At 40.4% G+C, this 23,887-nt stretch overlaps 1 protein-coding gene across 2 annotated transcripts in view; it reads left to right on the forward strand.

Annotated features, from left to right (window-relative positions):
• Positions 1-23,887, forward strand: part of sgcd (sarcoglycan, delta (dystrophin-associated glycoprotein)) — a 255,670-nt gene that overhangs the window by 25,682 nt on the left and 206,101 nt on the right. For both annotated transcript variants that reach the window (XM_073480088.1, XM_073480087.1), the window contains one exon: positions 8,110-8,203. The gene's annotated coding sequence lies outside the window, so the exon portion shown is untranslated. The remainder of the gene's footprint in view (positions 1-8,109; positions 8,204-23,887) is intronic.

The raw sequence follows: 23,887 nt of genomic DNA on the forward strand, positions 1-23,887 counted from the left end.
CATCACAAGTACACAAGAGGACATTTCAGTATGTATGGGAGTTTAAGTTAAGTCTCCCCTTGATTTGTACCCAGATTAGAACTTTAACACACACATTCATAATCATATTCTGAGGGAAGCTGGCCTTAAACAGCATAATATTTTGTTCTTTCTCAAGCTTTACAGTTGAGCTTGATTTATTGTTTGCAGACTGGAAAATGCAGAAAAGCACCAACAGGAACTGTGATGAATTGCTAAAATAAATTACATTTAACAGACAACAGGGAATGAAAACCCACTTAATGGAATCAGTCTACTGTTATCAGCCCTCCCGTTCTGAAACTCTCGCTTGTTGCTTTGGTTGACATGAATACCAGTGAAACCAAATTAGCTTCTGATTTGTTAATGCTGTAGTGCAACCCCAATTCCCATAAAGTTTGGACTCCCTTTTTGGAAACATACTCATTCGAAAACGGCACAAAGACAATTCGTTTAATGTTTTACCTCATCACTTTTATTGATTTTTATAAATATGTCTTTATTCTGAACTTGATAACAGGAATATGTTCATCTTAGGACTTGTCTCCATCTGTGCGCCCACAACCATGTTGGTCATAAAACAAGGCATGGTCATGCTGGTGCATTGCTATCTTGAGACAGAAAGCGATTGTGCCATAGACCAATAAAAAGCTGGTCTAAAGTCAATGGCGCTACTTTAAAGATGCATTATTCAGATAGTAAGATGCACATATTGGGTTCACAACGGATGTGCATTCATGCTTTTAATGATCAGAGAGGCTGCTTTCAGTCATTTTAAATGCAATGTCACTGCAGCAAATACAGTGGCACATTTAAGCAAGCAAATCTAAAATTATAAACTCCTCTCCAGAGGAAACAAACTTAGCATTTAAAACTTTAGCATTGAATTTGGACAGCTCTGATGGAGCTCAGGATTTATCAGGACAGCAGCTTTACTCCAAACAATTTCACAGTGTTTGGATGTGTAGAGGAATACCAAACAATAAGATTAAAATAATCAATGAACCTAAACTGCTGTGCCTCCTATGTAATCTGTAATGTGATCTCTCTTATTGTTTCTGCTGCTGGAAGGTAATGTAATTCATATTTTCCTTATTAAAGAAACGTTATTAACAATATATTATTACACCCACCCAGATCCCATCCGCTGTTATCCACCCAATATGCACTTGCATCTCGCACTTTAGACCAAGTGCAGTAGACTGTTTAAATAAGGCCCTTAATGTTGAGATATATATACATAGTCTGGGTTCAACATTTACCTCTGGACCAAACAAATCCCATTTACCTGAACATTCAGCTCCTGTACAGTAATGTGAGAAGAAACATTATCATATCTTTCTGAAAATATGAAGAAGCACACCTACACCTTCAAATCAGCTCCTTTACAGTATCCATCTTGTGTGAACAGTGACTTAAACTGGCTCACAAATGTAGATCATTATTTTCTTCTACATTATAAAGGCAGCAGGAGATGTGTTCTATTATACAACAGGACTGCATTAAAAATGTGATTTTACTCATCAGTGACTCGTAACTTTAATAGCTGACTTTCCATTATTTGGATCACATCCGTCCATTAACACTTCTTGTGAAAGTGCTGCTGAAAGCTGTTAATGCCATCCTGAAATCAGACCTAAAGTCTGCAGAGCAGTTGTGACTGTTAATCACTCCTGCAGCCAAGTTGTGTGGTTACTCTTTTTGTAACTGCACAAAATAGTTTTTCTAAAAATGTGGCATGCGTATATCTGAACAAGGCCTAAAGGTTCAGTTTATGCAAAATACTTACCCCCGGTGTTTTGAGTCTGTTCTCCTGAGAAAATGACAGCATCATTTGTTTCAGCAAATGCCAAAAATAACATATGTTAATGCACAGCAGTCATGGCTGTTCCCTGTTGAGAGCAAAGGAGGAAGTAACTCCGGCAATTTAAATTTTTCTTCTTTCTGTCTATTATTTGTGGTAACATGTCGGAGAATTATTCTTGTGAATCATTTAAGTTCTTTTTCTCTTTAATTCTTTTCAATGTTTTTTGAATGTGCCCAATATGAAACTGTCCTTCATTGAAGTTGGTTTCCTGAAATCTGTGCTCCTTCATCAGACGGAGGACAAACTCGCATTGATTGCTTGGACAGGAAAACCATCTATTAACTCACAGTGGGCAGAAAATCTTGTAACTCAGGCTTCTATATAGTGTGTGGAGTTGCCATTAATTTGTGTGTTTGTGTGTGTGTGTTTCGTCTTGTAGCACCTTGGCACTTCAATTTAATTTTGTCTCAAGTGTCAGACGTCCTTCAAAGTGAACCTGTAACTTTGTTTCGTCTCGTGTTCTCAGAAACCTTTTGAGTGTTTCCGATAATTCGTCTCATCACAGGTGGAGGACAAAAGGGTAAATATCTGCTGTCATATTTGCCCACATTTCTTTTTAAAATCACAAGGGAGAATGATTTTTCCCTTTGGAGCAAACAGACATTTAACTTTGAAAAGGTGGTTGTACATTGACTGGGATATAATAACTTTATTTGAAAGATTCCTCTTTGAGATGAGGAGCCAGGTGTCTCTTTCCTCTTTCACTCGCAAATGTGCACTCTCATTGTGGAGGCAATTATTAACATTATGACTATGACAAGAGCACCAAAATGTGAAAAGTGGTGAATTGAATGTGACAGGACTGAAAAAATTGCACCACTTAGCAGCCATTTTTACTTTCCAATGTACGTAAGTAACTGATGATTAGATGGCCCTGCCATACATTAGAGCAGCCAAGCTATTATGTTTAAGTTTGACATCCCATTTTGGATTCTCATCTTCCATTTCAGTGACTCTGTACAACATTTGGACAGAGAGGAGGAGAGTTTTCAGCAGCCGTGGCTCGTTGGATGAGACTGCGTGTTCATTTCTGTCATTTAGCAGATGGAGGAAGGAGTTTATTTTATAATTGAAGAGTGATGTTGGGTCACTGTCCAAGGTGAAGCTCTGCTGGTTAAGTAATCACTTCAGGACCAGCTCTGCTCTCCATTATCACTGAAGTCACACGTCTGACACTTCTGCTTCCCTGTAGGTGGTAATATCCTGGTGTGTTGCCCATAATTACCCCATTACAGAAATGAAAGTGGTGTTATGTAACTTTTAAAAAGAAGAAAAAACAGTCATCCTGATCCAAATTAAAAGTTAATTTCCTAAGTTTAACAACACGTGTATTTTAATTTAATAAACATTAGGGTTTTGCTGCCACAATATTACATACTGAGTCAGTCACTGACTACTTGTGCTACGGATGACAATGTCAGTTGTTTCATCATTAGCCAAAACAAAGTGAAAATAATCCACACATCACCAGCAGAACAACCCAATCGCCAGAATAAATGTTGGCAATGTACAATTCTGCAAAACCACCAATAGGTTGATGTAAGATTCTTTATGTTGCAACTTTATCTTTCCTTAAGTTCAATTTTCAATTTTATGTTGTGACTACTGCTTATAGTTTGGTTAAAAAACCTAAACTAGGTTTGGTCCTTTTGTGCTACATTAACCAAAAAAAACAATCCATTTTAGAAAATGGAGTGTTGAAGACTTGAGGAGTCTCACAGCTTGGGGAATGAAGCTGCTTCGTAGTCTGGTGGTACAAGGCAGCGGCAGAGTGAACAGACTGTGACCGGGGGTGGGTGTTTCTTTAAGTATTATTTGGGTTCTATGCAGACATCTCAATATCATTGATGCTCTGTAGATGGATATGGATATGATGTTCTGGGGGGTTTTAATCACCCTCTGCTTATTGAGTAAGAGTGGTGATGTGCGATGACCAAGACAGGTTCTCAGTGATGGTAATTCCAAGGAACCTAAAAATTGTTCGCCTGCTCCACTGATGTAGACTGGGGTGTGTGTCTTTGCCTCTTTTTTTTTCTAAAATCACAATCAGCTCCTTGTTTTTGCTGATGTTGAGCAGAAGATTGTTCTCTGTGCACCACTCTGCAAGATTGTTGATTTCCTGCCAATATGAACTCTCGTCATTGTTTGTAATGTGGCCAATGAGGGTGGTATCGTCGGCGTACTTCACAAAAGAGTTCTCTTGATGTCTACGAGTGCAGTAATGAGTGAATGAGTGTGAACAGGAGAGGGCTGAGCACACAGCCCTGGGGTGCGCCGGTGTTGATCACTTACGTAGTGGAAGTGCGACTATCAATCCGAACTGTCTGAGGTCTACTTGTGAGGAAATCCAATTGTGTTAAGTTTTCCAATCCGCTTCACGGTTGAGCTTGTATTAAATGCTGAGCTGAAGTCAACAAACAGCGTTCTAATGTTGCTATTCTTATTCTCCAAATGTGCTAAGACTGAGTGGAGGGCAGTGGATATGGCATCTTCTGTGGATCTGTTGGTTGTGGTTTAGGCATCTTGTTTGGGACAAGATCATGTTATGGCTTACCACAAATGTGGTGTGTTGTTTACAAAGGTTTAAACATGTCTTGAACTGTGGTCAGTGGCTTGCCAGCCTTGTCGCCTGTAGCTCCATCACCGTCACATTTACCTATCCCCTCCAGACATGAAGGTTAGGTCATAAACATCTAATGTGAAACTGATATGAAATGTCAACGTGGTAGGTCTATGACACCTTTTTAAAATGTGAATGTACCAATGGTTTACGGATTATGAATCTTCTTTCGCTAATAGTTTCTATAAGTTTCTGAGGATTTTCTGCGATCCAAGCGACAGGACTATCCTTTGTTTGTCCCCAAAAGTTTCTTTGGCTCAGTTTTGGTCCATTGTTTTGCTGCATTGTCTTAAAATGGTGCACAAAAGGAGCTATGACTGTTTACCCAATAGGGATTTAAACACTCAAACTTTAAAGCTGAGTCAGCACTTTTACCAAAGCAGTAATTGTGTTTTTTATTTCAAATCCAATATGATGGAGTACAGAATCAGAACAATAAAAGTCTAGTGGATACGCTACTCAAAAACGGTAAACTTTATCCAAAAAACAGCAAATCCGGTTACCTCTGACCTTGTGCCTCCTATATTTCACCAAAACCTGTTCATGGAAGTAAAGACAAAGTGTTCTCTCTCATGTATGAGCTGTTTTTCATCATCGCCACGTTAGTAAAGAACCATAATTATCTGATTCGTACTAAAGCCTCAGTTGGAGGAAGGAAGACTTTTGAGATGTGTGGAGACCTGATGACACTCATTATGGTTAATTTGATACTGTTTTATTTGACATTGAAAGGAAATTGAATAACCCAAAGGCAACTCAGACCTTAAACTTCAGGTAAAACATTTAAAACTTGAAGGAGAAAATGTCGCATGTCAAACAAATCTTCAGCAGTCAGCCTCCGACGTGAGTCGATAACAGCCTTTGTTTAAAATCCGCCTTTCAATGACACTACAGTAGCATAGAATGAGTTTTTCTTCTTTGTCTCTTTAAACACCCTCAGCTTTTCTAACCTGCTGGAGATACAGTAAATCAGAATAACTGCCGTTCAGTTTACAGTTTGCCTCCACAAAACGTGACAAGGTTGAGGTGGATAGAGGTGGATGTGTGCGTCAGTGGGCGGATGAATAGAAACCTTGTCTCTGCACATATTTCTTTTGCCATATGTTTGGAGAGGCTGATAATGTCCCTATAATGAAAGTCGGTTCCGGCCGCTAACGGGATTAGAGCTGAGAAATGAGCACGCAGCGTTTTCCTGCAAGGTGTGGAGAGTTTCGTTTTAACAGCCTGCTGTCTCATAATTCTTTGTCTCATCACTTTTCCACAGATTGTTTCTGTGTTTTACCTTCGCTTCGTTTTTTTTTAAGCCTGAGCCATTACAGGGAAACTGTGGCATGCATTTTAGAGTAATCTGTCCTACCTGAGTGGAGCCGCAGCCACTATAGAAAATCCCCTCCATACTTTTATCAGCTGTCGCACTGGAATACTAAACAAGCACGTTATTACACAACTTCTAACGTCCAAATAAGCCCTCCAGGACACAAATAAATAAATCCACCACCCATTTTCTATATATATTTTTAATGATCTGGTCTAAATGACCTACAGAATGTTAAAATTACTCTTAGAACTCATCATTATAATAAGCAATTTCAAGGATGCACAATCAAACCTTTGCCACTTCAGATACCTCAACTGTTGGTATCTCCTGATATCACAGCCAACTTGCCAGAATTAAACCTTGGCATTGTACGTTTCTGCAAACCACAGATACGATGAACTTGTACGTTTGAATCACCATTTCAACAAACTTTAATTCCCTTCAGATTTCATGCACATTAGCTGACTTCTTGGTCAGGAGGGCAGCTGTGTGACACACAGGTGAGATGGCTGCCAAGAGATAGACCTCAGTTGACAGATAAATCTAGGTAATTGTGGCACATTTTGCAGCCATCTTTGTGGCAAAAAAAACAGTTTTTAATATGACGCATGGAAAACCTGCAAGATGTGCAGCCATGTGAGAGACCGCTGTTTGATTCCACTTCACCAAACAAAAGGTGGTTTCAGGACATCTTGCAGCCCTCTTTTGTAGAAAAAAAACATGTATTTTGAAAATGTCCTAACGTCTCTAAAAATATCTGAAGGCTGCAAAATGACCCAAGGCGTTTGGGAAACTTCCCGTCCTCTTTTTGGCAACAAAACCCGCACGACAGCTGCCAAGCAAGAGACTGAGACACTTCTAGGTAATTTTGGGACATTTTGCAGAAATATATGCAACTGATATTTTCAACAAAATGTTGGCTGTGTTCGTGTTGAGAGAAACTGTTTTTTTTAAAGCCAGAACATGATCTTTTCCTGACCCTGACAAAGTGGTTTGTGGGGCTAAACCTAACCAGGCGATAAGCACAGTGTTTTCACTACATACAAAAAGTAAAGAAAGGTAAACTTTGCAGAAACTTGTTGGAATAATTTCAATGCAATTAACTTTTTTTTCTTTTAATCTTATGTGCTGCGACTGCTAGGAGCAATAACAACTTGATGCTACCCTGAGCTAATAGTCCCCTGGCTCAAGCTTCATACTGTATAATACTCTCTATAAGAGACAATAAGTGCTGCTTTCTAAAATGTCTCCTGACTCTTCCTTAAACAGAGAGTTTGGCAGTTCATGTGGATCCTTTTTGTACAGTTTCTGGAGGCTCTGACAAAGATGATATTTTGTTGTTTAGTTTGGACGACTTGTTGTGACAAATATTACATCCGTTTGTTGTTGTGATGAAAACACTTTAATCATTGGAGTGAGAAAATGTTGCTTCTGGCAAAATGAAGACGTTTATTTCTTTGAGACGGCTGCTTTACAGTGAGTGTTTGTTTTATTAGACTTTTATGAAAAAGAAATAAAATTGTAGAATAAATTACTGTGGATCTCCTGTTTGGAAGTTGGAAGTTGTTTGAATAAGAAGTTTGGGTGTGTTCAGATATTGACTACAGTAGACATCTGTATGCTTCAAAACTTCCTGCATGACCTTCTACTCTGGAAATATCTGAATATGACACTTATTTGCACATCATAAATATTGTATGATTATATCAAGAGTCATTTGTATGATATGACTCTCATTTTGTATTATTATATTTACATAAAAAATAAACTGTACCATTCGGTAAACTGCAAATATTTGAACTATTCTTTATGTTTTAGCTCTATTCTTATCTTCCTTTGAGTTGTGTCCTCTGGTTGCTGCTGCAGTTTAATTTCCCCTGAGAATTAAGACTTATATCACCTGAGCTTTTTTCAGCCATCATAAGTTACAGCAGTGCTGGTTTAAAGTTACTTGGATTTGTTAATTTGTATCGGACTGTAATTTGGATGACTGCAACATGAACATATGATGGAGAAACACAATATGAGCATTAAGCCTTTGCCTCTTCTATATCTCCATTTCAATCATCATACACATCCTTTATCTACAGTGTGCACACACATTAGCAGCGTCATGATGTCAGTACGGCTGTCAAGTGCTTTGACCACTTTAGCTAAAGAGTGTTTTGCCTCCTGATTAAAGAGTGACACATGATAGAGTGATGTGTCACAGTAATCAGGCCGCTGCAGCTTCATATTTGCTTTGGATGAACACCAATTTTTGGATTTTGTCCCCTGTTTTTGCAGCGTCATAACGGGACAAAGGGGATCTGTTTATGGCCAGTATGGAGAGGAGGAATGACCACAGCGACCCATAACTGTCTCAGCGTGCATATGACGTGTGAGTATTAACAGAAACTGTCCTTTAAAGAGAAACTTACTGCACTGATACTTTTACGGTGGCCGAGCAGCGTCGAACTCGCTGCATTAACCAAAGTTCATTAACAGATATCATGCAAATGCCAGAACTCAGGAATGAAAGAGATCATCAACAGAAGCGAGCGACAACAAATGTTGATGATTAGTCATGAATATGTTTTGCTCTTAGTCGACACAAGTGGAAGAGGAAAGTTATTTGATTTACATTTTTGTTGTTTTTTATGTATTATCTGAATTGTGTTTTTCGAATTTGCAAATCATTTTGGATACTGCATCTTCTCGGCCATCACAGATGTTGACACAAAGTTTTGCTGGTCGTGACGAGCATTATTAACGCTCTTCTGCTTCTTATGAGTCTCCCAACTTCTAACTTGGAAATGAAATACTCAGTCACTGCAGCGCCTCTTAAAGATGTTGTGACCATCATTATTACTTGTGGTTGGGAAGAGCTATGTCGCCTTTTGTTGTCCGACTGATCTCAAACAAATAAGAAATTCTTCATGGGGAGCAGTTGAAATGGAGGGTGCTCTTTAATCTGTTAACACCATTAACGTGCAATGTGTTGTGGTCACTGATTAAAAGTAAAATGGAGCTGTTCATTAGTTAACTGGGTTTGTCGCTGCTTTCTAGGGAACTTTACCAGTGATTAGAGCAGAAGTACGAGTGCGTTTTTGTAAATCAAGGAGAACCCTCATCAAGATGGACTCGATCGTCCTTCATTTAGAGTGTGAGGCTAAAAGATGAAACAGTGTTGAACTTTTTGTTCATCAAACCTGAAATAACTGTTTAACATACAGTTGTAACACTGAAAACGACGCCACAGTATCTATTTACTAACAACAATAATCACACCGGCCACAGATGAGTTTTATGAGACAATAGACTGAAGAGCTGCTGTTGGAGTCAGATCACCTGTTTTTTGCTCATTTTGGGTAGAAACAAGTGTTACACACTTGTCGTCCAGTTGTGAAATAAGGTCACACTTCCTCTCTGAGCCTCTTTCTATTTATTTCTCTCTCTGACTCAGCCTCCCTCTTTTTTTTGCCTCTGACTCACTAATTACCTTTGGCTTTAAGTAGCTTCATTAATTCTGCAGTAACGATGTTGCGTTGACCACGATACCTGACAGTAATTCATAATTAACACATAACACTTCCACAGTAACGGGCAACTGCCTCCGAGTTAATTATGCGGGACCGTATACGAGCTCACAGTGACATTGTTTGAATAAAATGCTGCTCTTTGCTTTTTGGAAACAATCATCTATTGAGGGAAAAGTGGCAGCAAACCACCTCTCTGCCAAAGCAGTCAAATCAGCAGATATCCGATGTGTTTTAACACACGATGACTCATGAAGCCACTTTTTGACTTGAGTCAGCACCAACAAAAAACTTCTCAGGGTCATAAAAGAGTCGCACACTGGATTCTACCTCTTTCCTCCTTTATCCTCCCTTTTTCTCGTACTGCTATTAGGTTAAAAAAAGTTTCATCCATTTTGTCTTGTGCAAAAATGTGGTTAAATTTGAATGCACAAACACAATGGGTAAAGTCTTACCTCCTCTCATACACACACAAGATCAGATGCACGACTGTTTATAGATCGTGATCAGATAAACCAATCAATAAATGCTCTCACATTATTACAATGCTTTAACACGTACGTATATTGCATGAGGAATGGGGAGTAAATTTAGCAAGTGAACTTGTTTTTGTGTGCTACATTTGGGGTATAGTTGCCTTTGAGTTGAAGCTTTTTCACTGTGGTCAAGCAAAGTAGATCCATGTTCCCTCACATTGTGGAAATATTTTTTGTTCACAAGGGTTTTTAGAACAAACGGCATCTGGCAACAGTAAAAGGTTCAAAAGCAGACATCCTAAATTTGCCACATATCCACAGAACATTTAATCTAAAAAAAAAAGAGTTGGAAGTTAATGGCTGGCTACTTTTTGTGGCACTGGCTGTATTTGATGTGAGGTGGATTTAGGTCATATAATCTATGAACCTACCCCTGAAAAGCTGATCTCAGTCTGTGGATTCATCTCTTCATGAAGAGACATTTTCAGTTGCTGTATTCTGTCCGTGTTATCACTCCACATCACTCTGAGCTGACGGTTTCTTTTTGGTTCTCCAAACATACGTAAACCAGACATGTACATGAGTCAACCATAATGTCGATACTCTTTTACAGTAGTTGAGCACCCTAAAAATCTGAAAATGCGCACACACACAGCAGTTACTCAAATGATCGTTGATGGTTTGAGTTATGGCCCCCTTTTCTTTTTGAACAGCGAACTCTTTGAAAAGAGTGCCGACAGAGACGGAGCACAGGAATAATTGTTTCATTGCTCCGTTTGAAGCAGGCCCATCCATCAGGGCTGCCGGCGTGTCCTACAGTGAATGTGTGCGATGTGTGGATGAGGATGGGATTCGCTGATAATGGGGATCAGAGAAAATAAGTCACCCTGCGCGTGGAGCTTCACATTGAGCCTCCCTTCACACTGTATGGATCATATTTATCTCGTTTCAAAGTGCCCTCTGCAAGTAACAAACATTTGATATATGATTTTTGAAATAGATAAGCACATTTGCGGAGCCATAATTACCATGATTCATTCAAATGGCAGTACCTCAGTTACATTAGGCAACGAATAATACATTAACTTAATCTTCCAACCTAAGACCAAACAGAAGCAGCGACATTATGCTCTAATATGCATTATGCTAGATTTAAAACTTTATAACGTCCATAAAAACATTACCTTAATCAAACATAAGTATAAAACGTGGGTAGTTCACCAAAAGACCATCAAAGCTACAGGAGTAACTCGATGAAAGACGTCCGAGGTGCGGCAGTTTCGGATGGGGATAGTGTTGCACCCACCACTGGAAGTATTAATCAGTCAACAGGCTCAGACCTCATCAGTTTGCTGGCTGACCCACTTCTCACTTGAAATATACCAACACACCCCTCAACAGAGACAAGCGTCCCATCTCTGCTAATTAAGATGCTTTAGTCCCCGTTGTTGACTGAAAAAGAAGTTGTGGTGTAAGAGGAAGTGTGTATCAAATGTTAAGAGCAAAAACTGAAGTGAGAGACTCGCTAACGTCAGATCTTTTTTCCTCCTCTGTTTTCAAAGCATCACAGGCAACCAGGTTGGCTTTAATGAGGGCGGTGTGTGTCGCTGACTGCAGGATTTGGGGAGTTTTGAGGCTCATGAAGCTAGTCGTGTTCGTAGTTTGAACTTCTAAATGTCAGAGTTCAGGTTATTCGCAACGGGAGTTAGGACTCAAACAGACGCCGAGACCCACCCTGGTAGAGTCACAGGCAAAAGGTCAAATAAACAGGCGTACAGTTGGCAGTGTGCAGAAGGTCAGGCGAGGCAAACAAATCCAAAAGACAGTCCATTGGCAGAAGGTCACAGAACGAGTGGAGATGCAGGTAGAGCAGCTCTGAACGGCTCAAACAGAGAGACTAGATAAGACAACAATGTGTTCAGAGTCAGGCAATACTGACACAGAGGAACATTAGCGTTAGCTCATCAGTGAAGCTAACAGAAACACTTACAGAGGGAATATTTAAAAATATTTATCATCATATTTCCAAAAAGAAGAACCATTTACAAATTTCAACTTCAAACTGCATTATTCATGAGCACGTCCAGTACAATAAATGTCAGATTTTTATTACACAGGCAGTGTGAAGCACAAAAGCTGTTTTAGTAAGAACAAATCTGAGCTCAGACATTTGGAGATGGTGTTCAACATACTGACGGTCTGTCAGTCTGTCTGTCAACCTGTCTGTTCACCGCTTTTGGTCCAGAGCAAGATGCTGTCTGAACAGCTACCGACCAGAATTTTATGTAGTTATGAAACCCAACAGAAAGAGCGACTGGTGATCCCTGACTTTTCATTTATCTGGACAATGAGGTCAAATTAGTTTTTTTGATTGACACTTCCATCGATGAAAAGACATCTCAGAGATGTACGGCCAACTGATATCAAATTTGTGGTAAATATTCAAGTTCTTGGAGGTTAAAGCCTCTTACCTCTCCTCTAGCACCACCATCTAGTCTACTCGTACACAGGGAATCAAAATCTGAGAGTCAAATTTATCAAGAAGCTGACTAAGGATCAGCTCTTTCCTGGTGTGGACCTTCTCATGGGGCTTCTCGTGGTTCATTAGAAACTTCTCTTGGGATCATTATGTTTCAATCAAAGTCCTTATCAGCAGTGCTTGAAGTGGGAATGTGGGAATTGGCATGATACGAAGTGCCAGTCCACAAGAAGAAGTTATGGAAAGCCAAAGTTGTCACATCACTTTGCCTATGGTCTGGTTAGGTTAAGGCATAAACACCACTTGGTTAGGGTTATGGAAAGATCATGTTTTGGTCTTAAATATCTGGTTCTGTCACCACAAACATGGAAATTGTCCCGATGTCTTGTTAAACATATCCAGTGGTTTCAGACGTACAAATGTGGAAAGGCCGTTGAACTAGGGTCACTGGCTGGGCGGCCTTGTGCCCCTTAGCTGTCACACCTCCACCATCTGTCAGGTGAATTTGTATGTATTGTAGAAATGCCTATATGGTGGGTTTGACACAAGTTGAATGTACAATGTTTTGCAGAAACATAGACGTAGCTACATTTTGGCCTGGGCTGGTGTCCAACATTTTTTGTAAATTTCATAAAAAAGGCAGGAATTAGCCGGGAGTGTGGAGGTCAGAAAGTCCAGGTCACCTTTTCTTCCAGTGTCATTAATTTTCATGTAGCCTACACAAATTGAAGTGCAACACGAACGCCTCAGAGGAAAGATAAACTGAGTGTGGCCCCTGGGAGCCAGACATGGTCGAACCACACGATATACAAACTACTTAAATTCAAGCAAGACTGGCCTTTAGTCTGACGTCCAACCTCCAACAAAAAAATATCAGCTTTGTACAGAAAATCTCATGAAATTCATCCTGTCTCCAAGTGGATGAGACTGTGTGCATCCCTCGAGTCTCTGCTGCTTTTGATAACAGGATAATTAGAGTCATTCTTTACAAAAAGAAAAGACACAGCACTCCCCGATCATCATTCTAACCAGGTAGTGAATTAAATGCGTCCACGTTTGGTTATTCACCTGCTCGCTTCCCTCTAATTCAGTCTTGTCCTCCTCGTGGTAGTGCTGAGAGTTTGTTGACAAACTGAGCAGGACACCAAAGGTCGCCGCTGGTCTCTCTGCCTCTTCAGTATGAGAAGCTCTCCCTCCCTGAACTAGATTACACCATAAATCAGAGGCTCGCATTATAAGCCAGCCAGTAATCCAGCCAGCAGGGAGGCTGCTGCGTTTGTGTGGTTGTCGTCACTGTGTGCATGTGAGTGTGTACTGCATTTCTGTATCGTGACTGCGTGCCGAAATACAGTATTTTTTTTTCATATGTTTCAACATACAGTGGATGCCTGAATGTGTGTGCAGTGCCTTTAAATTCTGCTGTCACCCATTAATTTCATCGACTTTTATATGATCAAATGTCCTTTAAAATGTTGTTATCCTGCACTTTTTTTATTCAAAATGAGGCAAACTAATAAAATGGGAAGTTGTGCCCATTTGCCCTCTGTTTTGCTGGAAGCCGATTGTTAGCTACATTAGCTACTGTTGCTCTTTGTTAGTGGAGTGGAGAGAGGCACGGAGACGAGACGAGGTAACGAGAGCGTGCATAAAGTCACATCGTTTGGACTGTCGCGGAGTCTTTCACAAAGAAATCCACAGTCCAGCAGCGTTAAACAACTTCAACAAGTCGTCCACAGCTACCGAGAGAGACGGGGAAGGTCTCATTTTTCACATCACGTTAAAACTCCCTAATTTATGGCCAACACAAAAGTGATTAATGCATCTAAATTGCTGTAAATTGTTACACAGATTGCTTTTAAATATATGGTGTGAGTGCTGACTCATCCGGTCCAAAAGGGGCTGTACTTTCACGTACATATTGTAATGAATTGTGGGTAATAAAGTCAGTGAAATCCGGTGAAATCTGCAGCCCAATTACTTCATCAAAACCTTGCTTGAATCACGTAGGCCAGGATGCAGAAACATGTAGTAGAACAGGCTGTAGAGGTAATCAAATTGCATTTTACTGTTGTAGTTTTTGAGGCCTGTCCATGAGCGGCTTATATCTTCACAGTCTCACGCCCGAGCAGACTTGACATGCTGACAGTGAACAAGTCACAGTACGTACGTCTGAACTCCATCAGGGCGCAGTATAGAAGTCCAGAGGGGGGACATTAGGATTCAGCCTAAGTGTTGTCATCCAGGGAGGGCTGCAGTCTGAGGAGGTTTTGTTCTCATATAACTTGCTTGGTTGGTGAAAAAGAAATGACCGCATCAAAAAAAACCCAAAAGAGAAACTGGGTCTCGGTCTTCTTTCAAGGTTCAAACAGTCTAAATGTTTGGATCCACTAATGTAGACATAATGACACAAAGACCAGAGGCCAATGGCAGCACAACTACAGTTTGGACTCGGATAAAAGGGAGCAAGTGCTGTGAAGAACTCCTCCTGGCAAGTGAAGTCATCTGTGGTTATATTAAGTGAGAATATAAACAACCTCAGAATTATGCAATATGTGATATTTACACACAGCTAACGCACACAGAATAAGGCCGTGTCGCGTTCCAGCTTTCTTGTTTGCAGCAACAATCTGCTGCCATTTAGACGCTGTGTCCATTTTGAACAGAGCAGTTTGTTTCTGTGAAGTGTAAATTTCACTGGTGAATGTGTGTGTATATGTGGGGAAAAAAAAAAAAATATATATATATATATATATATATATATATATATATATATATATATATATATATATATATATATATATTCTGAAATGTTTTCTGAAATGTTTGCAATGTCGAGGGAGAGCAGATACGCAGCAGGATGCTGTGTAACCTACATTCTGCGTTATCATTCATGGATAAAAAAATAAAAATGAACCTGCAAAACTGAGCACCACGCAGAGAGGCAGCGTATGACACATGTCAAAACAAACCACACCCAAGGATGTCAGTATAAGCGCACACATCAGTGGCGTCCTGATGCTCGTCAGCTCTTGTCAGCAGGACCAGCCCATCAGGCAGCAGTGTTTGGTATACGTGCTCTGACTGTACGGCGTGTCTGGTGTGTGATGAGGAGGTTGTTTGTTGTGTGTAGTCTGCTGATCATGACAGCTGTTCCCTCCCTTCATGTCACTGTACAGTGTTTACGCTGTCCTTCCCAATATTATTTACAAGCACGAATCTAAAAAAATTAGGGCACTCTGTGAAACACAGAATGTCATTATTGGATATTATATCAATATATTTATTTTACAGTCTCATTAACTTATTTGATTTAAATAAATGTATACTTCTGTCTGAATTTTATGATTTTCTTTTTGGAGTTGGCAAAGAATGGCTCGACTGTAAGTCACCAAAAAACTTAAAAATATGGCAGTTCGGACCGTAAACAATATAAATAAATCGGATCATGTTTCGCTTTTTTCAGTTCTAAGGGGCCCTGATATATAGTCGTTGATTCGGATGTCATGAATGAGGATATAAAAGGAAGGGTACATAAGGACTTGTACTCCTACAGTCATGACTGAAGCTGAAGAAACTTGACCCAAAATTGAAAATTCAGTCATTATCTACTCACCCCCGTACTGATGGAGAGTCGGATGAAGTTTCGTAGTCCACAGCGAAACAACGTTGCGGCATTCTCCGAAACAACTGACGTAGCCAGTCGTAAAAAAGTACCACCTTGAATCCACCGTCACATCACACTTTGGATCGTGACTGTCTCAGTCTGTACAGTCGGACTGTCAATCGTAATTTTTGCGACCGGCAGAAAGACATCACGGTAAATTAAAAATCTGCTGTGCCACTCTTTTTGTGGTTATAATGTAATTATAATAAAATACTGCTTGATGTATTCAGATGACAGAATTTTAATGGAGCAATTACAATTTCGATTTCTGCAGATGAAATGGCCGCCGTCCCTAACAAGTTAGATTAATAACATCATACTTATTAACTGTCTCATTGCATAGATTTAATTTAGCTGCAGGAGAAAAAACGACAGCTCTCCGTTATTCTGATACTCCAGGAAACAGCTGAGAATAGAATTAAAACAATAACAATAAAGGGGTGCGATTAATATATGATACAAAGGGGGTAATATTTTATGGATAAGGGAAAACAGATACCGCTGTGGCTTAATGAGAAGATGAAAGCAAGAAGACCGGTGTCACCTCATTCAGCTCGTGTCCTCATAGGAAATGAATATTCATGAGGATATAATCACAGAATATGAAGAGATGGAACAGACATTCTTGTTAAACTCATTATATCTGAATGGTCATTTCAGCGGAACAAAGGAGCTGCCGAGCCTCGTGACGTCCATCATATCCAACGGCCACAGTGAACAGCTTCAGTCGCACAGAGCTTGTGTGCAAAGTCTAGTATATGCAGTTGTTGAACACTCGAACTTATGATACATTTCACGATGCAGTGTCTGCAGGTGTTGCTGTGATGTAAAGTCGTGTCCCGATTTTGACTGATGCAACGCAGAAAATCACGGGCATCTAAAAATCCTGACCGAGTTTAGAAATCAAGCTGCGTCACACATGCAGCTGCATCACATGCTACTACTTTCAAACGTTAGGAGCCAGGAGGACTGAGTGTTTCCAAACCCAACTGCCAGAATAAATGCTCTCCAGTGTACAATTCTGCAAACCACAGATTTAATTGAAGTCTCTTTATGTTCAGTTTTCATTTCATTTTCATTTAAGTCTGTCTGTGTGGTGCTGGTGACACTCTTTGTAGAGGGAACTAAGACAGAAGTGATTTTGAGAATCTGTCAAAATGAAGGCTGAGTTCACAGATGGGTGTGTTCAGATCAATTGGAGGCTGGAAGTAGGAAAGGGGGCCAATGGCGTCGCACAGTACAGTCTCTAAGTATCTTGTGGCAGTGCTGTGCATATGGTCTGGTTGGGTTTAGGCACAAAAACAACTTGATTAGCGTTCAGAAAAGATCAAGTTTTGAGCTTAAGACACCTTTTTCTGTTGCTACAAACATGGCTCCTGAAATCTCTTTAAAAATATCTTTCTTAAAAATGGCCTTCTCGCTTACAAATGTTGAAACACCATCTTGAACTGTGACATCACCACCACCACTCCCCCCTGAATTTGAACGTGATGTGACACGATGTATAAAAGGTTAATATGTGTATGAAGTGTACGCTCTAATGTATCGGCGGTTTGCAGAGCGTACACTGCCAACATTTCATTGTGGCGACTGGGCTGAGTTTGTCACAACTGTAGCAGGTTAGAAAACAAAGGTAAAGTAATTAGAAAAGAGATCGGCTACACAACACGCAGAAGCAACGGATCCACGACCTACACAAGATCTTGTGACCATTAAAAGAACCGGAGATGAACGAGCTAGAAAATCAATCTGTGAGTCAAATTTGTACAAATGATGCAAAGTGGAAAATTAGCTTCATGTTCACTCTCATCCTATCAGCACAGGTTTTTGTAGCTTACTTAGTTTACATTTCCCTGAGCATTTTTAAGACAATCTAACCCACTTTAATTGAAACCTCGTCAGTCATGGAAGCTCTCATTATGGGCAGCGGCACTTCAGAGAGAGACTCCGATCAACTCGCCGTCTGTCAGCGGCTGCCTCGCTCGTCCCAGTTTGTCCCACTCCGCCTGAAGGGAATATTGACAAATACCCTGCTTCATTAGGGGGAAGTTAGAGTCGCCATGGTAACATTTATAAACCAAAGGAGTTCAGTGAACGGTTGAATAAGTCTCCCACTTTCTCTCTCACAATCTCGTGTCGGTGTATTCCCCTTCTGTCGTCTTCAATGTTGACTCTGTCTTCCCCTCCGCCTCTTCTGGATCTTAAAAAAAAAAACCTCTGAAGAACAATTAACTGAAGTTCCTCTTCGCCTCGTCATTCCCGCTCGTCACAGCAGAGCTCTAATATCTAATCATGACCTCCAAATGTTTCATCCCGGTGCCTCTTTAATTGTTTGCCTCCACCTGCCAACAAAAACTTTCTTTTGAAAGTTATCAAAGACTTTCTGAGTTAATGTTGAGAGGCGCTGATGAGCGGGGACGTTTTCTTTTCCCACCACATCATTTTTTAACATTACTTCAATGACCTTTCTGTTTTATCAGGCAGCTTGCAGGAGAAATTGTCAGGAGATACATGGGCGACAGGATGACATTCAACAACAGTCCAGGTGTTGGATTTCTTGTGATACTGCGGCAAAGTCAGCGTGTCTCTTTGCCGAAAAAGGGGATACAGAGCGTGCACTAGGCAGGTGAAGAAAAAAGAAAAAAAGAAATACCTCAGTGGCCTTACCTTTGCACTAAATTCCACTTTGTTGAAATTAATAATTTTCACGGAGATTAATTCAAATTACTTGTCATTTTATGGGCTGCAGTTTCGTTCAGCAAAAAATCCAATCATGCATCTTTCAGTCAGTGTTAAAGAGGTCAGTGTTTGTGATTGCTTCCACATGAAAGCTGTAATATCTAACTGATTAGATTATATTTGTTTTAAACGTTGGCAAATTGGATCCATCAAAAGTATGCAGGACAAGCTATTAGTACTTCATGTTTTCAATTTACCTATTCACGTCTATGAAAGTGTCACTTGATAACTTTGATACCAATGAAAACTTCAAAACCTGAAAAAAAGAGCAATTCAGTACAACTTAGGAAAAAACAAGAGTAACAAAGACCAGGAACGTACCACAGAGTGACACAGGAAGACACTGGAAGACACGGGACCGGGCTCAGGTCAAACACAGGTGGACAACACAGGTGAGACACAGGACGAACTGACAAGGACATCAGGGAGCACACAGACTATAAACACACAGTGCCGATTGACAAACAAGACACAGAGATGAACAGGCGAACACAGGAAAAGGGCGGGAAATTCACACAAAGGGAGGAACTGAAAATTAACACATGAGGGCAAAACTTCAAAATAAAACAGGAAATCACAGAAACACAAACAGAATCATGACATTATGACTGGTATTAACATTGTTATGTGGCCGCAGTTTGGTTAGGTTTAGAAAATCAGAAAAAGATCATACCGTGGGTTTAAATAACAGACATTAAAAAACAATCTATTTTGACTCTTGGTCACACATGGGACCAGAACCCATTTACAGGGAGGAAAGTGCTGCATATGAGCCATCCTACCATCTCTAGACCCACCAGACAACAAACAAGAGTTTATTTCTGAAGTTCAGCCAAAGCGTGGAATCGTTAATTGGCTTTGTAGACCTTTGTCCTGTCCGTCTGCACATACTGTCGCTAAAGCCAAAATTGCCCCTTCTTAAATTGGTTTTGAAAAGGGCTTCAGTCTTTAATTAAAATCACAAGTCTCTCCGTTTTAAAAATGGAACTTTTCAAATTGCAAGTTTAATACAAAAATAAATTGTTTACCTGCAACTCGTATTATCTATTAGTTCTGCGCAGATAAACGTTGCACGGTCACAGCCGACTGGAGTCTCAGCGCTTTAACTTGTTAATTTAGGGACAAACTGCATTGATCAACATCATTATCACTGTAAATGTGCCGTTGCAACGCCGGCTAATAGTTTGTGTTAATCAGAATGAGTCTGCCCATAAACTGTTGTGTATGCACATTATTTATATCATCTTGGTTGGTTGTGTAAAAGTGAACAGGCTCTTGAGGTTGCTCCTCAGTGTAGCTGAGTGCTGTTGTGCACCATTATCATAACCATATTCAAAGTGCTCCAATTTAGAAATACATCTGTAGCTGGGAAGAAAAGCCTGAGGTACATCCATTGTGGGTGTAGGGAGCAGCATTCGGTTTATTTTAGCACTGCTGTTATCAACTTTGATATCAGTGTTCGACTAAAATAAGAATCTCTTGAGGGAGAGAGATGTGAGTCTGTGAGCACATGTGTGCCGCTTCAGTTCAAAAATCTAGCGTGCGAAGGGAATAAGTACCGTTTTCTCCTCTCCCTTTGAAACCCTTGAGTACCCTTGAGCAAGGTACTCCACCTCCAGCTGCTGCGGTGTAGCCATCGGACGAACCCAGGTGTGTAACTGTGAATGTGAAGCACCGCAGTGCTGAGAAAACACATCCAAAGGCTTGAAAATAGCATTCTAAGCACTGGATGAATAAAGGAAGAGACGAAAACGGAGATTGAAGTGGTTTTCAGCTGGATAATGTTGCATCCATGCTCTGGATATGCATTGCTGTTTTTTTTATCTTTAAAGACTCGAGGTGATTTTCCTCCACACCTCCGTGACTCTTTTTTGTCACCTCCTCCCCATCTGCTGCAGAGAATTACCTCGTATTAAACATCATTTGGAAAATGACTGCAGCTAGCATGTAATTCACAAGTGAAGCCCTGACATGATTTAAATAATTGCCAAAGACTACACTTAGTGCCCCAGCATTAAAGTTTGAGATTTGGATTTATTAACCGAAGACCATATTACCACAGTACAAACAGCGTATGTTATACAGTAATGACTCGACACTGAAACACAAAAAGCAAAACATTCTCAAAAAAATGGTCTTCGATCATCTCCCACACAAGCTTTATCACGGAGGTTACAGACTGTACTTTACTGGCCTGTCTAAGCCTAAAGTTCACCTCACTGTAATTCCTTTGCAGTTTGAACTCCTGGTTAAATTGGATTTAAAGAACACTGATATACCTCCACGCTTGCAACAGTAAAGCTGTGGATCATAACCTGGTGCGCAGCCAAACAAGTAGGCCTGGGAAAAAAAAATCTGCTTCTAAAGAGATTAATTTCTGGTGTGAAAGTAAGTGGACCAAGCACAGGATTTTTGAAAAATGTGATTTTTAGCCCAATTTCTTAATTGCTAATGAATCTATCTGCTGGTCACAAACTGTTCAGGAAGCAAACTTAGAACCGAGGAAATCACTTCATGGTAACGCGTCTGCATGTCAACGTGGTATCTTCCCTGACTGATGGATCAAAAGCTGCTGTTCTGTACCCTTCTTCAAAATAAACTTGCTTCGAAGGCTTGATTTTCTGCAAAACCAGCTCAGACAAAAGTGGACAGTAGACACACGAGGTTCTGTCCTATACTTTTAGGTGCTAAAATAAGTTTTGCTGCTGATCCTGTCCATGGCAGTACATTACTTAGCTTCCTACACCGGTACTCATACTGCTTCTTCAAACTGTCGAACGCCATCTACTGTGGGGAACACTGACTATGGACAGCTACCTCATACAACCCCACTTCTAGACATTGGAACTGTCCCTTTAATTATCCTATTGTACAGTCTGACTTTGAGAGGTGGTTTGAAGGACCCCGCCTTCACTAAACTCCAGAATCTTCCACCAGCTTCATATTGATTGAGCTAATCCACCAGCACTCGAACTCGGAGGTTTCCAGAGGACAGCAGTGATGGTATTTTAGTGCAGATTGTCACCGTCCGACTTGCTGCCCACACTTGTTTTAGGGTTGTTGTACTTCATTTTCTCAGGTCACACATATTCACACACACACACACACTCTCGGCACACCCACACAGGCTTATAAATCAAGTAGACACAACCTCATGGGAGCACATATGCCTTTACACACACTCAGACACACACTGATGGCTTTCTTGGAGATTCACTGTGGCTGTAAAAGGATCTTGTAAAAGAGTGGTGGGGCCCGCCCGCTTCAGCTCTATATAGGGTTCATTAACCGACACACACACACGTACAGACACACACACACAGAAGCACAAGCAGACATAAAGTGACCCCTGCAAGGAATTCATTCATTTTTATGCCCCCTCTCACCTCATGGCTGTTTATTTGTTTTCCGACCCATTAGGTTAGCGGCTTTTTCAGGACTCTATCCATTTTTTAGGGTCTCTCTCTCTCAGCTTTACACACTGTATTACTGACTGGGTTTCCATGAAGAAGAGATGGTCCAACAGAAATGGCTTTTTAAAAATAAGACAGTGAAGCACTGCCTGAAGACAACTTTTACCATTACTTTTGAGTGTGGCTAGAAGTAATGTAACGGTAGTGTCACAGCAGTTTTACTGTTTACCTCTTAAACTAAATTAAAATGACACCCAGAAGGGAAGTGCTGTAGCTCCTGGACCATGTGAGCAAAAACAAGCTTCGCCTACAATGCTGAGCTCCAAATATAGGTCTACATTGTGACTCAGACAGTAATTTAGGAAGACCATGCTCCAAAATGACCAGCCATTTTTCAATTATGTATTTTGGTGCGTCTGGTGAAAAATACATGTGTTATCATCCCTGTTTTTATGGGCGTTTTTTTTGTATCCTTTCGACCTCATCGTGCCCTAGAGCACCCATGCAATATTTCAGTATATTACACGGGAGCAGGAGTCATTTTGAATTCATTCCCTGTGTATCCAAACACGACAATTGGAGTCTTGAGCTTCGTATCGTTGATAATTTAAGTTGTCACCACTAACTGGAAGCTGAAATATACATCACAACATCGAGATGGCTTTCCACTTGTAAGTCGCATCGTCTATATTTATAGATGATGTAAAATTGTGCGAGGGAGATCCTGACCCGCTGCACACCATCCAAAGCAATGAAGACATTGTGAGTTCATGTTTTTTTTTTTTTTCTTGAGATTACATTAGATTAGCTCTGTCAGCAGATGGTGGGGTTGACTCAGCTCTCATGAATGGACGCTGTTTTCCTGAGGGGCTGTGCACTGAAGAGTCAGTTGGGAGGACGGCTATAAATTCATATTTGCCAAAAGACACTACCTACTACCACATTACTGTTGTTTGTTGGGGCATTTCTCTCATTTTGAAAGCCTAGCTTGAAAGATCTGTCTTGTTGTCAGACTCGGGAAGCAATCAGAGAGAAATATTGTGGATCATACAGTCTTTATAAAATTGACCTGAAGTTATGTTCTCTTCCTTTAGGTAGATTGAGATGCATTTCACCATAGCTTACAACAGTATTTATGGCATGTCTCTGTAGACCAAGTCAGCTAAGCAAGCTAGCTATGAAGCTTTATTTTACAGTGTCTGAAATTAATTTCACCGAGTCAATGAAAGTTGTACACCCACCACGCTGGAGCAGCTGTGGTTGGCATCGTTGCTGTCAGCTGCTAGCTAAAAACCTTTGTGGCATTTATCACCTTTTGCTAGCATCATTAGCACTGAATCTCCACATTAAAGAGATCAAATAATACAAGTATCCACCTATGTTTAGTACATTCCTGTCAGCGTTTGGGTTTGGCAGATCTAAACTAGGGCTGTAATTCTAGTATCATGGTGTACTGCAGTTCTGCGTGTGGTTTGTCCAAGTGGTGTTGCCATACCCCAGGAGAACCCGTGTGGATAGGGACAATCACTGTCAAACACCGTACTGCCTCTCTGTCATTCCTTTAAATGTTTCAAAAAGTGGAAAACTGTAATGTAATATGAGTATTAGGTCGTTTATCAGTGTCGATTTGTAAAGTGTAACCCTCCATCTGGTCCCCTTTAATACTGACTCCACGTCTTAGGCTTTGTTCTAAACTGTATGTTTTGATCAACACTTTCATTCATTTTAAAGAAATGCTATTGTGAAGTGTTGACAAAGAGGCTCTGGAGAAAACA

This window comes from Pagrus major, chromosome 13, assembly GCF_040436345.1.
Source record: "Pagrus major chromosome 13, Pma_NU_1.0".
NCBI classification, from domain to species: domain Eukaryota; kingdom Metazoa; phylum Chordata; class Actinopteri; order Spariformes; family Sparidae; genus Pagrus; species Pagrus major.